The sequence below is a fragment of the Crotalus tigris genome, unplaced genomic scaffold (assembly GCF_016545835.1).
Source record: "Crotalus tigris isolate CLP2741 ecotype Arizona unplaced genomic scaffold, ASM1654583v1 scf7180000024307.1902530, whole genome shotgun sequence".
NCBI classification, from domain to species: Eukaryota; Metazoa; Chordata; class Lepidosauria; order Squamata; family Viperidae; genus Crotalus; species Crotalus tigris.
In genome coordinates, this window is record NW_024100479.1 from 1,058,062 (window position 1) to 1,071,757 (window position 13,696).

Sequence of the window (13,696 nt, forward strand, 5' to 3'; positions counted from 1 at the left end):
AAACTTAGTTTATGTAGTTCTAGCACAGTGGTTCTCAACCTGTGGGTCGGGACCCCATTATGACCATTTCACGGGGGTCGCCAAACAAGGCTGTCCGCCATTTTTTCCCTTTTCTTTGGCCACGCCCCTGGCACCCGGTGATGTATAAGTGGTTGGGGGTCACCACAACATGGGGAACTGTATTATGGGGTCGCGGCATTAGAAAGGTTGAGAACCACTGTTCTAGCAGATCATAAATGGCACGTGAATTTTGTGCTCTGAACTAATACATGGAAATTGGGAAAAAATCAGTACCTTTGCTACATTATTTTCAAAAAATTCTTTTAATTTTTTTCCCCATTATTGTTCCTTTCTGTGGCAACCAAAATTCAGCCAAAACTCTGCTGTTTAAAAATGAACAGTTTTCAATTTATCCCATCAAAATGGAACTTTGTTTTAATCTATCAGTCAAAAAAGAATACTCTTTTCCCTTACGGAAGGTTTAACAGGAATTTAAGAACAATTACACCTGCATCATCAATCTTCCATCTTGTATTAAAACATTGCAGCAAAACGTGATCTTTTTTTCTTCTTCCTGCCAAGTGTATCAAGACATTCTTTGGAACATTTCTTATTCTCTCGCAAATCTTGTATTTATTCTAAATAACTTTATCAGTTTCTGCCTCTGCCTCATTCCAATTTTTTAAAAAAATTACTGAAGCTTTCATAACCTTTTCTCTAATATCTTTTACCAGAATCCTGTGGAATTGCTCAATATCTCAATTTTTTCTCTCTCTCAATGCTAGTAATGCCAAATTATCTATAGTTCTCTTTCTAGCTCTTTCCTTGACTTTCAACTGGTAGTTGCAGTTATGACCATCACAGCCTCCCCCTAGACCCAGGATCAAAATTTGGATGCTTGGCAACCAGCATGTTTTTGTGATAGTGGCAACATCCCAGGAGCATTTGTCTGCCTTCTGCAATCTTCCCAGCTGGCCTCCAATAAGCGAATTCAATAGAGGAAGCTGGATTTGCAGTGATTCACTAAGAATCGTTGCTAGAAAAAGTCAGAAAATTGGGCTGCTTTTAACTGCTTTGATTATCAACAGAAATTCTGGTCCCAATTGTGGTCATAAGTCAAGAACTAATTGTATAAGTCCCGTCTTATACTCCAGAACTTCCACCTTGTCGTTAATTTGTTTTACAAATTCAGATCTCTGTCTCCAGACACTTGCTTTACAGATCTCTCCATGAGCTCTCCTTCTTCTTAACTTCTCTGTCTGGACTTTCACCTTTACAAGTCTTTGATCCACTCTTGTTTCCAAGCTGTCAACTTCATGTTAACCGATTTAGTCTGCCCAATTCCTCAACCATTTTCTTAAGTAAATCTGATATAATTCCTCTCTGCTGATAGCTTTAGTAATCTCCTCTTTCGCCGCCACCCCACCCACCCCGCTGTTTTTTGCTGTTCTTCTGATGGTTGCCATTGTAATATTATAATCCCAAAGTGAAAATATCTCAGTTGCAAGGGAAAGAATAAAAGGCAAGCTTTCTTTTCATTTCATTTTGTCTTCCTGTGCCCTTAATACTTTTATCTCAAATGGTACCCTGCAATTAGAGTCAACCTTGCAGTCTGTTAAGGTTACCTTTATCTTTTGTTTCGTAAAATCCAACTATTGTCTACACTTTTTAATAATAACCAAAAAAAAATCTCAAGGGTCCAGATTGTGTATTTTAAATCTAATTTCAAAAAACGAATCTTTATCCATTTTAAATTATCTTACATCTAGTCCTTGTTGAACTTTTTGGCAAAAGTTTGCAAATCTTTAAATCTACTCATGACAAGCAGCTGCCTGGACTGGGCTTCCTGGTAAACATTTATGGTGGACCAGGCGCAGCATTTCACTGGAGGTCAATGGAGAGTGAATTCTAATGATGCAGCCTTTCTGGGTAAAGGAGAGATCATAAATATGTTCCTTTAGCTTAGTATTTCTAACCCAATTTTTGTTGCCTGCTTCATGCTGCTTGTCCCAAAAGAAAATTCAATAACTTATGGCTATGCATATATTAACTGACAAATTTTTATTGTCTATGAGGTCTACATTAGTTTAGCACCTGAAGATCTTTGAGAAGTTTCTGACAAAATGTATCATCAATGCTAACATTCCATTCATTAACTACACTTCTTTGTTTTAAAAGGCAATCTGTATTATGACTTGAAACTATATTAGAAATCCTGTAATTGTGCTCACCCTAAAAGCATTTAAAATGAACAAACTATAAAACGGAATTTATATATTAAAGTGGAGAATAATTTCAGTGTTTCAAATTTTCCCATTATGTGTAAAAAATATTTTATACAAAATGCGAAGGCTGATTTGTTGCTAATGAAGGCTATTCAGCTGCTGGCTTGTTATCAAGCCTGTAGAAAAAGGAAACAATCTGTAATTAGAAAAAAATCCAGATATAGTCATGATTTCATAAACTATAAATGCGCCAAAATTACTGACATTATTAAGTGGAACTATTTTCCAAATCATGACTCAGAAAAGACATCCTCTGAAAAGACAAGGCAAGAGGTTTGAAAAAGACTCAGAAATAATTGAACCCAGTGCTTTGTCCCAACCTCTGTGTTGCAGAAGACACCTACTAAGGCTACACACATAGAAAACAGGCAACAAGAACATCAAGAATTTTACCCAACTTTTATACCATGAATACAAAGTAGTAATTCCACATAGCATCTTGTCAGCCATACCAATCAGATTAATCTACAGCTATACTTAAAATCAAATTTAAAAAATGTGTTGTATTGCTAAGATAACACCATGACTGAGATATGCCTAATTTTAGAGTACTAGTAACATCTATTATAATTGTGTTACAACTTGCTCTAGCTCAGGGGTCCGCAACCCCACGGTCCATGGATCAGTACCGGGCTGTGGCATGCCAGTAACCAGTCCGCACAAACAAGCAAAGCCCCATCTGTGAGATGCAGGTAGCACCACGCCCATTCTGGTCCACAGAGAAACCTCTCTCCACAGAACAGGTCTCTGATGCCCAAAAAGTTGGGGACCTCTGCTCTAGCTGAATCACTTGAACAAAATGACAAAATAACTTCTACAAAGTTTTATTGTACAGAATTATAATGATTAAGAATGACTTCTAGAAACAGATAGAGAGAGGATGAACCATAACTGACAAAGTTGAGAACAGGGTTTGTTTGTTTTTTCCCCAGAACTACAGTAGGTCAGCCGTATTCTTTGCCCTGCATGCTAGCTTTAACTTGACAGAATGCTACCAAACATTGATCGATTAACTTCATTTATAATCTCCAGTTTACAACTGACTTTAAAATGAAATCTTTGGCTAATGATAGCACATCTATGCTTCTTTCGCATCCCCAAAGTTGGGTAATATTTTGTCTAACAAAGATTTCTGCAGAACTCAAATGCCTTTTGGGCCATTGTGAGAGTTTCTCACGATGGCATCAACCAACCCCAGAAGTAAATTTTTATTTTTTATTTGCTAGAATAGATATTTTTAAAGCATATATTAAGACAAAAAATGAGGCTAAAACATGATCGGCAAGATGCATTCCTTCCACCATCCTATCATCTTCTTGCAAGCTTATACTGGGATTCATGCTCCCTTTTTGGCTGTTAGCTTTTATGTAAATATTTAAGCATTGTTCCTTTTAAGGCCTAACAGTAACTTCACTTTGAGGCAAACTCTCATTACTGTTTACTGCGTCTAAAAAAAGCAAGATATACTTGAAATCCTGGCGCTATATAAATAGAACACCGAGCATAGCTATTATGTAATATTTTTTCCAAACACATGGGAATGACCTATATGACTCACTGGAGAGAAGTAGCTTCTTGTGAATTCGGCACCATTCCTGCTTTAATAATCAACAGTATTGTGACAACGGTAACTTTGGCCAAATAAGCAAAAGTTGGTGCATAGAAAGGACACAACTATTCAGGATAGTGTAATAAACGTGGCATATTTTATTTTTAATATTAAAGGAATTACTCATTTCAATAAGATATATAAATATTCTTCTCTTAAAAAAGGAGGTCAACTACAAAATTATATGTGAGACTATGACGGTTCTTTGTTTTCCAAGGGCTGTGCACCCAGTGTAGAAGATAATCATAAAGTGCTTTATTGTAGCACATACACGTTTCCCAGTTGTAGGCTGTTGCCCTGGATTAACTCCACCCTCTTAGGTTTTGCAAGTTGATGTAGCCAGGTAAGTAAGTCTTTGACGGATTAGTCCTTATCACAATTAAAAGTCTTAAGTTCGCAAGGTGGAATACAGCACAACCTTTGCCTCATTTGTTCAGATGCCTGTGCACTTGTTTCTCTTTTTTTTTTTTTTTTTTTCTTTTTTGGCCACTTCCAAACATTTCTTTTGAGCACTCCAACTGAGTTTCCAAAGCAAGCTCCAGGAACAAATCCCACCAGGATACGCTGCTTACCATCAGGATAAGGTGCCTACCATAGCTCGTAGTCCTGACAATTGTTTGATAATCCTCTTACTTCCCTGTAATAATTATAAATCTGCAGAGAGGGCCCTCCAACTTCCTTATATGCTTGCCATTTTCTTATCTCCTTTTCTCCAACATTCCCTCCCCCTCTCACTTTTTTAAGCTAAGGGCATGGGTGGCGTGAGGCTGCGTCTAGATGTCAGCACATTCCTGATAATGCCTGGGTATGGTTCAATTAGCCAGACAGCTGGAACTCCAGCCTGTAAGCTTGTAAGTAAACTGTGAGCAGGGCAATGAATAAATGAGCCCATCTGCTCTTAGGCATCTGGGGCTATAAAAGTCTTGAGAAGTGGTGGTGGAAAGTATATCTGGCTGCTTCTCTCAAATGCAGACAGCAGTCGTAGCTTCATTGCCTAACAAGGACCAGAATTAAAGCAAGAAAAGGATGCCATGGTGGTTCATTGGTTTATTATAGACTATTATAAAAAACACATTAATCCCCATTCTTCACATATACAGCAGGGTTAAGGAACACTTCAGTAGTTTTAAACATGGCAACTTAAGTTACTCTGTTGACTGTTATCTGCCTATGCCCCTGGTTCTAAGTTCAAAATCCATTAGTTGCACAACTCCACTAACTACAGAAATTGTATTTTTCTTAACCTGAAGTGACATATTATACAATTACTAAAATATAAATTGACAGAGAGTAAAATAAAGCCTAGACTACCAACATTAGGCAGATAAATAGCTAACATCTTAAGTTAACTATATTCAGATATCTAATCTTATGTAAATCCATTTTTTCTGAAACCTGCCTGATCATAGGGCACTTCTCTATACATATGTTTCAGTTTTTGGGGTTTTTTTTCTTTGTTTTTGGTTTTTTTGCAGATAATAAGGAAAATTTAACAGGAAAAAAATGATATGACTTTCATATTCTCTTGAATCTTTCTTCTTCAGGAGGATATATACAGTTTGTTGAAATGGAGCTGCTGGGAGTTAAAACTGTAGAAAAGATAGTTAAACAGTTCATTGTGTATTTCACCTAGGCCTGCTGCTTTCTTATTTAACAAATGATATTTATTTATATTTATTTAGAAAATTTATATGGCCACCCACTCACTCCTTGTCACATCTTATGTTGTTTTAAGTGAAGACAGCCCAATTCACTCTTATTCCTTCTCTGAAGATGTTTCTGTTTTTCTATAATCCATTTTGTAAAGTATTTTATTAGTATATTTCCATCTCTCTTTAATCTTATCTGTCTACATTAGATCTCTTCCATGATTATGCTGGAACATTCTATGTAGCCCATCCTGCTCTCACTCCCTAAGCATTGCTTCTCCCATAAAAGAAATGCAATCAAGTCTCTGAAGTTCCAGAGCCACCTAAAGTAACAAATACAATTTCAGCAACTTTCTTAAAAAAAATATTCCCCAACCCTTAAAGATCAATACTAAGAACACGGAGAGAATATTCTCCAGCCTAGCAGTTGATTCTTTATTCTCTAGGGTGCAATCATTCCAGTACTCAGAAGCAGGCAGCCCAATTTTGCTAAATTTGTTAAACATCTTATTATCTTACCCAAAGAACACTTTAGCAGAACTGAATTTACACATCCCAAAATTAAAACTGACCTATTTCAGAAATTTACTATATTATTCCACAGAATAATCCTAACTTAGCCTCATTCCCCCCCAAAATGCAGAAAAGTAGCAAAAAGAATAAACATGCACAGAACAATATAAGGAATTCAACTGACCCGACACTGAATGTAAGCTAATGCAATTCATCCTAGCAAAACTATAAAACATTTATGATGTATTGGGTTGTTTATATCCGAGTGGTGGGATTCAAATAGGTGAACCACCAGTTCTCTGTGTGGATGCTGCTTCCGGAAGTCCGTTCTGGGCCTGGGCAACAAACAATTAGCTACCGGTTCTGCCGAACTGGTCCAAACTGGCTGAATCCCACCCCACTATTTATATCCCATCTTTATTATTTTTACAAACGACCCAACACATATATCTTCCTCCTCCTGTTTTTCCCCACAATAACAGCCCTATGAAGTGGGTTGGGCTGAAAGAGAGTGACTGGCCCAAATTCACTGTTGGCTTTCATGGCTAAGGCGGGACTTGAACTCATGGTCTCCTGCTTTCTAGCCTGGTGCCTTAACCTCTAGAGCAGGGGTACGCAACTTTGGCTCTTTTATGACTCGTGGACTTGAACTCCAGTTCTACTTCTTTTTTCTTCTAAAAATAATCTTCCATAATGTCATCATTCAAAAACTTACAACTTTATACTTAGATTTTTTTTCCCTTCCCCCTTAACCTGTAGTTTCTGTGCCAGTAACAATGAGCGTTCTTAATCGGGAAATAAAGGATGACAATATCCAAAACGCATCCAGCCACAGCACTTCGTGACTTTATAATTTCATATTCAATGTCAACTGCCAAGATCAGCTTATTATGTGGAGACCCAGGCACAATCTATTAACTTTTATTTACTACTATGAAGTAGTAGGGGGGAAAAAATCACATAATTATGTATTTGTTTACAGAGATGACCTAGCAAAATAATAAAAAAAAACTCCATTACCAAAAATAGCTGCCTATACCAGGGGTTTAAGACTTTTTTCAGTCCATGAAACCTGTTACTTTGGGAAAATCCCAGGACTCTTGACCATGAGGCAAAGCTCTAGTGATCAAATCTAGCAGCTTTTGAGTGAACTTAAAACTTTCTCATAGAACCCGTCAAATTCTCATGCAATCTTAAAACTCCAAGCAACACAGCTGAAAAAATCTTAGGCTATAATGCATCACAGCATTCCAACTTTAGCTCACACAATGAACAATACAGGGGAGAGCCAATTATTTCTCTAAAATGGATATCCAATTCTAATTAATCTTAAATTATTAGTTTAACATTCCATACTGTGGATTTCTGCTGGCATCTGTTTTAATATTTTTTCCTCCACTACAGACACTGCACTGTATTTTAGGAACTTTTAAACACAAGACAATCCCATACAATTTGTTCAGATGGTAAATAGGGAATGTGCTGCCCTCTAATGACTGACAAAATCACCAGCTCTCCGTTTCAAAAAATAAAACCGTAAGACACAACTAAAATTAAAATAAGAATAAATCAAAATAATAATAAAAAAAACAAAAAAACTACCTATGGATAAAACACAGGCACAGTTATAAAATTAAAATAGCACTGGATTATTTTTGAGAGGTTAAAGAATAGTGGTATCTGAATCAAGAAAAAAAATCAAATTTTCTTATACAGCAGTGAAATTTAGGAAAGAAAGACACACTAATTAAGCTATCAAAGGTGCCCTAAGATTTATTCTACATCCAAAGAAGCCTTATTCTGGGTCAGTCCATATCTGGATAGCGTTATCCTACTGAAAGTACTTCTCTAGAGCAGGGGTCTCCAACCCCTGGTTGGTGGACTGGTACCGGGCTGCATCAAGTCAGAAAGCGGTCCGCACAAACAAGCAAAACCCCATCTGCAGGATGCAGGCAGCACACAAAACCACACACTCTCCGGTCTGTGGAAAAACCTGTCTCCACAGAACCGGTCCCTGGTGCCCAAAAGATTGGGGACCTTTGCTCTAGAGCAGTGGTTCTCAACGTTTGTGTGACGGCGACCCCCGTCACACAAACGTTCTGCGCATGCGCGGCGCCGCGCACATGGGGGCGGCGCTGCCCCCTGAAGGGAGAAAATGGCGGATCGCCTTCTTTGGCAACCCCCGAAAAATGGTCGATCGACCCCAAATGGGGTCGCGACCCATAGGTTGAGAACCGCTGCTCTAGAGCTTTAGCAGCAATCTTTCTAAACCAGCGGTTCTCAACCTGTGGATCGTGACCCCATTTGGGGTTGAACGACCATTTCATGGGGGTCGCCAAACAACGCAGTCCGCCATTTTTTCCCCCTTTTCCTTAGCTGTGCTACTCCCTTTTATTCTATTGGCTTTTGAAAGCCAATAGAATAGACTCTCTTGAATAGAGTCTAATTCTATTGGCTTTCAAAAGCCAATAGGAATTGTCCAGGCTGTCTCTGCCCTGCTGAGCCCGCCAAAAGTCCCATTCTGCAAACGGTGCTGCAAGTTGTCTCCAGCGAAGGCGAGCTGTCTGGAAGTTTCCACCCCTCCCTGCTGAGCAACTACTAAAAATGTAAGTAAAAGAGGGCCAGGGGTGGAAGGTGGGAGGCCGGTGGGTGCAGGGAGGGTTGCTGGCACGCGTGGGGCCCGGCGGGTGCCTTACCTCCCTTGGGCTGGGCCAGCTGGTCACCCAGCTGGTGGTCAGCCTGCGCCGTCTCTGCCGCATGCCAGCTAAGCCTTGGCCGGCACCACGCATGCGCAGCGCTCCCGGGCAGGGAAAGTCCTCGACTTACGACCGGTTGGGTAGTCCTCTACTTACAACCGGTTGGGTAGTCCTTGACTTATGACTGGTTGGGGGTCGTGGCATTAAAAAGGTTGAGAACCACTGTTCTAAACTCTGCTACTTCAGATCCATTTAAATGCCAGAAATGCCACAAGTAAGCTGCCACAAAATGAAATTCAACATTATCTTAGAAATCCAAGATTCCCACAGCCTTGTTCTATATGTTGTGTCATTTTTTTCTATACTATTTCCTAGGTTAGCAACTTTATCACAATTTTATAGAAGAAAAACCATGGAAACTGAAAATACTAGTGATGAATGACAGTTCTTACCTCCCAAGGAAGGACAGAGCTGGGGGGGAGGAAACAGCCTTGGTTCAGCCATGACCCACAGAAGGAATACTACAGTTTCGCCTCACTCTTACAGGTAGTTGACTTTTGACTGGCTGTTTAGCAACTGTTTAAAGTTATAACGCTCCTCTCCAGAGCCATTTGCAATCCAGTTTTGAGATTCTGACAGCCACACACATTCTGGGTGCTTGACAACTGACCTGTTGTCAATTTGCAATTTGGAGGCAATTTGCAGCATGCTGCAGTCACATGTACATTCTTCTGGTTTCTGGCAAAGAAAATGCCCAGTGGGTACACTGGGTTCCATTAATGACTGTCACAATTAATGGACATGTTCATTTAATAACCGCTTAATGGCTGCCACAGAATAGGTTATAAAACCTGCTTAAAGACCTGCTTAAAGACCCACATGATCTATGGCCATGATCAATTATGATTGAACTAAGAACTACCTATATACTAAAAAGTCAGGAGACCGAGACCCATAATGTGGTTTTGCATCAGTTGCAGCATTTTTACTTAAACAAATCAATAGCAAAGGAAGCCCAGTCTGGTTCTAGACTAAGTATCTTTAGAAGGATTATGTCTATGTATATAGGTCTTTTTTACACAGCAATTATCAAACTTTAGAGTATTTCCTTTAAATTGTTATGTTATCTTCAACAAGAAATGTTTCTGGAATTTCAACTCATTACCAAGATATTCATTCAATTATGGCCAAACAGTTCATAACACCTGATTTTCATACTATCTAAAATCAGAAAATATTATATTTTAGTTGATGGTTGCAAGATTTTGGGATAATCTGAAGAAGCTGCACACTAAGAGTAGGAATGTCTAGAGCTAATAGTGGACTATAAGTAGTCCTTGCTGACTGACCATTCATTCAGCAACTCTTATGATATTAAAAAAGGAGACTTGCAGTCCTCGAAATTGCTGTTCAGATGCTTTAACAACTGTCATGTGTTTGCAACAGTCAGTGTCCCAGAATCATGTGGTTGCCATTTGTGACCATCACAGCCGGCTGGCCAACAAAATCAATGGAGAAGCCAGCAGGAAGTCACAAGTCAGTCATATGATGTCATACTTAATGACCTGCGGTGATTTACTTAACAATCGCAGCCGGAATTGATGTTATAAGTCGGCATGGTCACTTAACCACTGTCCTGCTTATCAACAGTTGTCAATCCCAACTGTGGTCAGTAAGTAAGGACTATATTTACCGTATATGAAAACTGCACCCACTGAATTCACAAGTTTAGACCGCAGGACCATACACAATCATTATATTATATTGCAGGTACCCTTAACATCTAAACTTGAAAATAGATGACAAAAGGTTAAATTATCATATAAGGAGGAAAAAAGGCACACAGGATTAAAGCTAGGAGCTGACATATGAAAACAACTAGATTCAGCTGTGCAGGATACATACACACTGTTGCTAAGATCTTCTTCCACATGTAAAATAAATGCAATTTATCCGAGTCTCAAATTTTCCACTGTGAAGCTTATGAATGTGCACTCAATACCTAGAAAGAGATCTACTAAGGGCAGGGTAAAGCTAATGGACAACACAGACCTTTTTCCTTCTGCCTCACTATGATTCTATAATACAGAATAGTACACTGTAAGAACCATTGGATTATTTAATCCAATAATGGCGAACCTTTTAGAGACCGAGTGCCCAAACTGCAATCCAAAACCCACTTACTTATCACCAAGTGAGTGCCGGGTAGGCGTGGCCCACTGGGTGGGCGTGGCTGTGATAGTCATGGCAGATTGGGTGGGTGTGGCCAAGGTGGGCGAGGTCATCTCGATGTTGCTTGTGGGAAGGGATGCCTGTGGGGGCCGGGCAGGGTTGGGGGAGATCCAGGGGGTCTCTGGCAGGTGGGCAGTGGGCAGGAGGCTCGTCCTGTGGGGTGAGTCAAGGCAGGGCGGGGGGAGGGAAACCAGTCGTACTGCGATGCATCCGGCCACATGGGACCTGGGTGAGTTAGCGGGCGGCTGGTTGAAGAGAGATGATTGCCATCTCTGGGGCATGGAGCACGTGGCCACAGAGAGGGCTCTGAGTGCCACCTCTGGCATGCGTGCCATAGGTTCGCCACCACTGCTTTAATCCAACCTCCTGCTTTAGGGTAGGGCCCCTCATATTATCCCAGACAAATGGCTGTTCAACTTTTGTTGAAAACCACCAGTGACAGACATCCTGGAGGCAGGCTGTTCTTCTGCAACAAGTACAACTGCCAATCTAGGTACCAAATGTCTTGTGCCTGTGCATTTATGTTTCTCTAAGAGCAACACCCTACATTTCTCATCACTGGACATCATTTTGTTGGGTCAAACCCAACATTCAAGTCTATCAAGATCCTTTTGAATCTTGGGACTATCTTGTGAAATATTAGCCCAAACAAACCCCAAGCTTTGTGTCATTAGCAAATTTGATGAGCATTCCTTCTATCCTCTCATATAAATCATTTATAAAAATGCTGAGGAACACAGACCCCAGGTCAGTACCCTAAATGCCTCCCTTCATGTAGATGTAGATCATTAAGGACCATGTGCTGGGTGCTGTTCTTCAACCAACTGCAAATCTTTCTGTTAGTGGGGCCATCCATCCTACTTTGCTCCATTTTCTAAGAAGGAGACTACCATCAACTTTAACAAATGATTTACTGAAATCTAGGCAGAAAGGTATAAAACTAGATCCTGGATTCCCTTGGTCTGTTAAAGTTTGCAGTATGTTTTGTCTGGCACAATTTATTTCTAACAAATCTAAACAATCACCTTGTTTCTTTCTAATGAACCTATAGCTTATCTTTTCTAGGATTTTCTCAGGTACCGATGTTAAAGTAATTGTTGTTTCCTAGATCCACATTTTCCCCTTTAAAGACTGAAATAACATCAGCTTTTCTCCAATCTTTTGACACTTTCCTGTACGCCAGGAGTTTCCAAAAATTGTTTTTAACTTGATTACTAATGTATTTTTGAGGGTTCTAGTACACTGAATCATAACTGAATTGGCAAGGTTATACTTGTTAAAAAACCAATGTCACAATTAACCAGACTTCTCATTTTATGAAAACATGTCTATTAGATTTTTAAATTACCTTGTTTGCAATGATACGTGGAACAAACTATTGTTATCCTTCACCCTCCCATATCCAATTATCAATCTAAAATTGAACAGTCTATAGAATTATGGGGAGGTTTTTCTCTCCTACATGCTAAACCTCTGCCAGAACCATATCATTTCAGGGTCATGTTGTCAATTTCTAGAAATAAATCCTGAATCGGATGCAGTTTGAATTGCTCTAGATGAAATATATAGGATTCCTGGATTTACAACTTTTGCAAATCCCTATTCCTACCTATTCTTTTTATTATACAAATTTTATTACATTTCTCTGTAGAAGCTTTGCAATGTAATTTAGCTTAAATCAGTTTTCCCTAACCAGTTATTTTACTTGATTAAAGCTATTACATTCATTTTATACAATATCCCCTAAGAGTTCAATTTACATTTGTAAAGCCTCCATTTAAACATGCATTTTAGAAACCAGCTACACCAGCGGTCTTCAATCTTTCTGGCTAGGTGGACCAGCAGAGGCGGAAGTGGCAATGTGGGGCAGCAGAGGGGATGGTTTTGTGCATGCGCCAGTTTCACAAATACAGCTTCACGCATGCTCGCCCACCACTTTCGCAACCCAGTTCTGAATGAGCTGCAGCCCGGCATCAGGCCACAGACCGGGAGTTGAGGACCCCTGATCTACACTATATACAACCATTTTAACCCATTAGCTACTAAGGTGTTACTGTCAGATATTATTTACTTCTCCAGAAGTTTATAATCAATCTGAGCTTGTCTCTAAATTGTGAACAAACAAAACACTATCTATTTAACCTATTATACAATAAAAAACAAAATCACAACATAATATGACACACTGCAGAGATCAAACAATAAAATGCAGAAGCAAAGAGTCAAGCTAGACCCCCCCCCCCAAGTCCCTAAAAATTCCAAATTCATTCTGTTTCAATCACTTAAATCCTAGAAAATCCTTACAAAGGGGAGAATTCATCTGGCATCAACAAGAATACACAGTAGGTAACAATCCTTCCTAAAGAAGGAATTCTACAACTGAACTGCTACTACAAATGTAGACAATTAATATTTCAGGAATGGAATTCTTTAGACAAGAAGGACATTCAAGGGTTCAGTATTTTTCTATAACTAAATATTCCAGAAATAATTGAAGGCATCCCAGAAAAGAAGGGAACTGTGGCCTTTGCAAACATCTGCAAGTTATCATTAAAAAGACCCTCCTTGCAGCAGTTTCGAATTGAATTGCTGATTTAGTGAAATGATCACAAATACAACTATAGGCAAAAGAAAACCTTCTGATAATCTTGATAGCACCAAGGGTTCAAAGTTTAAAACTACCTCTTTGGCTTGTCTGCAAAGCTGGCTAGA

At 39.3% G+C, this 13,696-nt stretch overlaps 1 protein-coding gene across 1 annotated transcript in view; it reads right to left on the reverse strand.

Annotated features, from left to right (window-relative positions):
• The window catches only part of GTF2B (general transcription factor IIB), a 33,955-nt gene that overhangs the window by 13,815 nt on the left and 6,444 nt on the right, over positions 1–13,696 (reverse strand). The window lies entirely within an intron of this gene.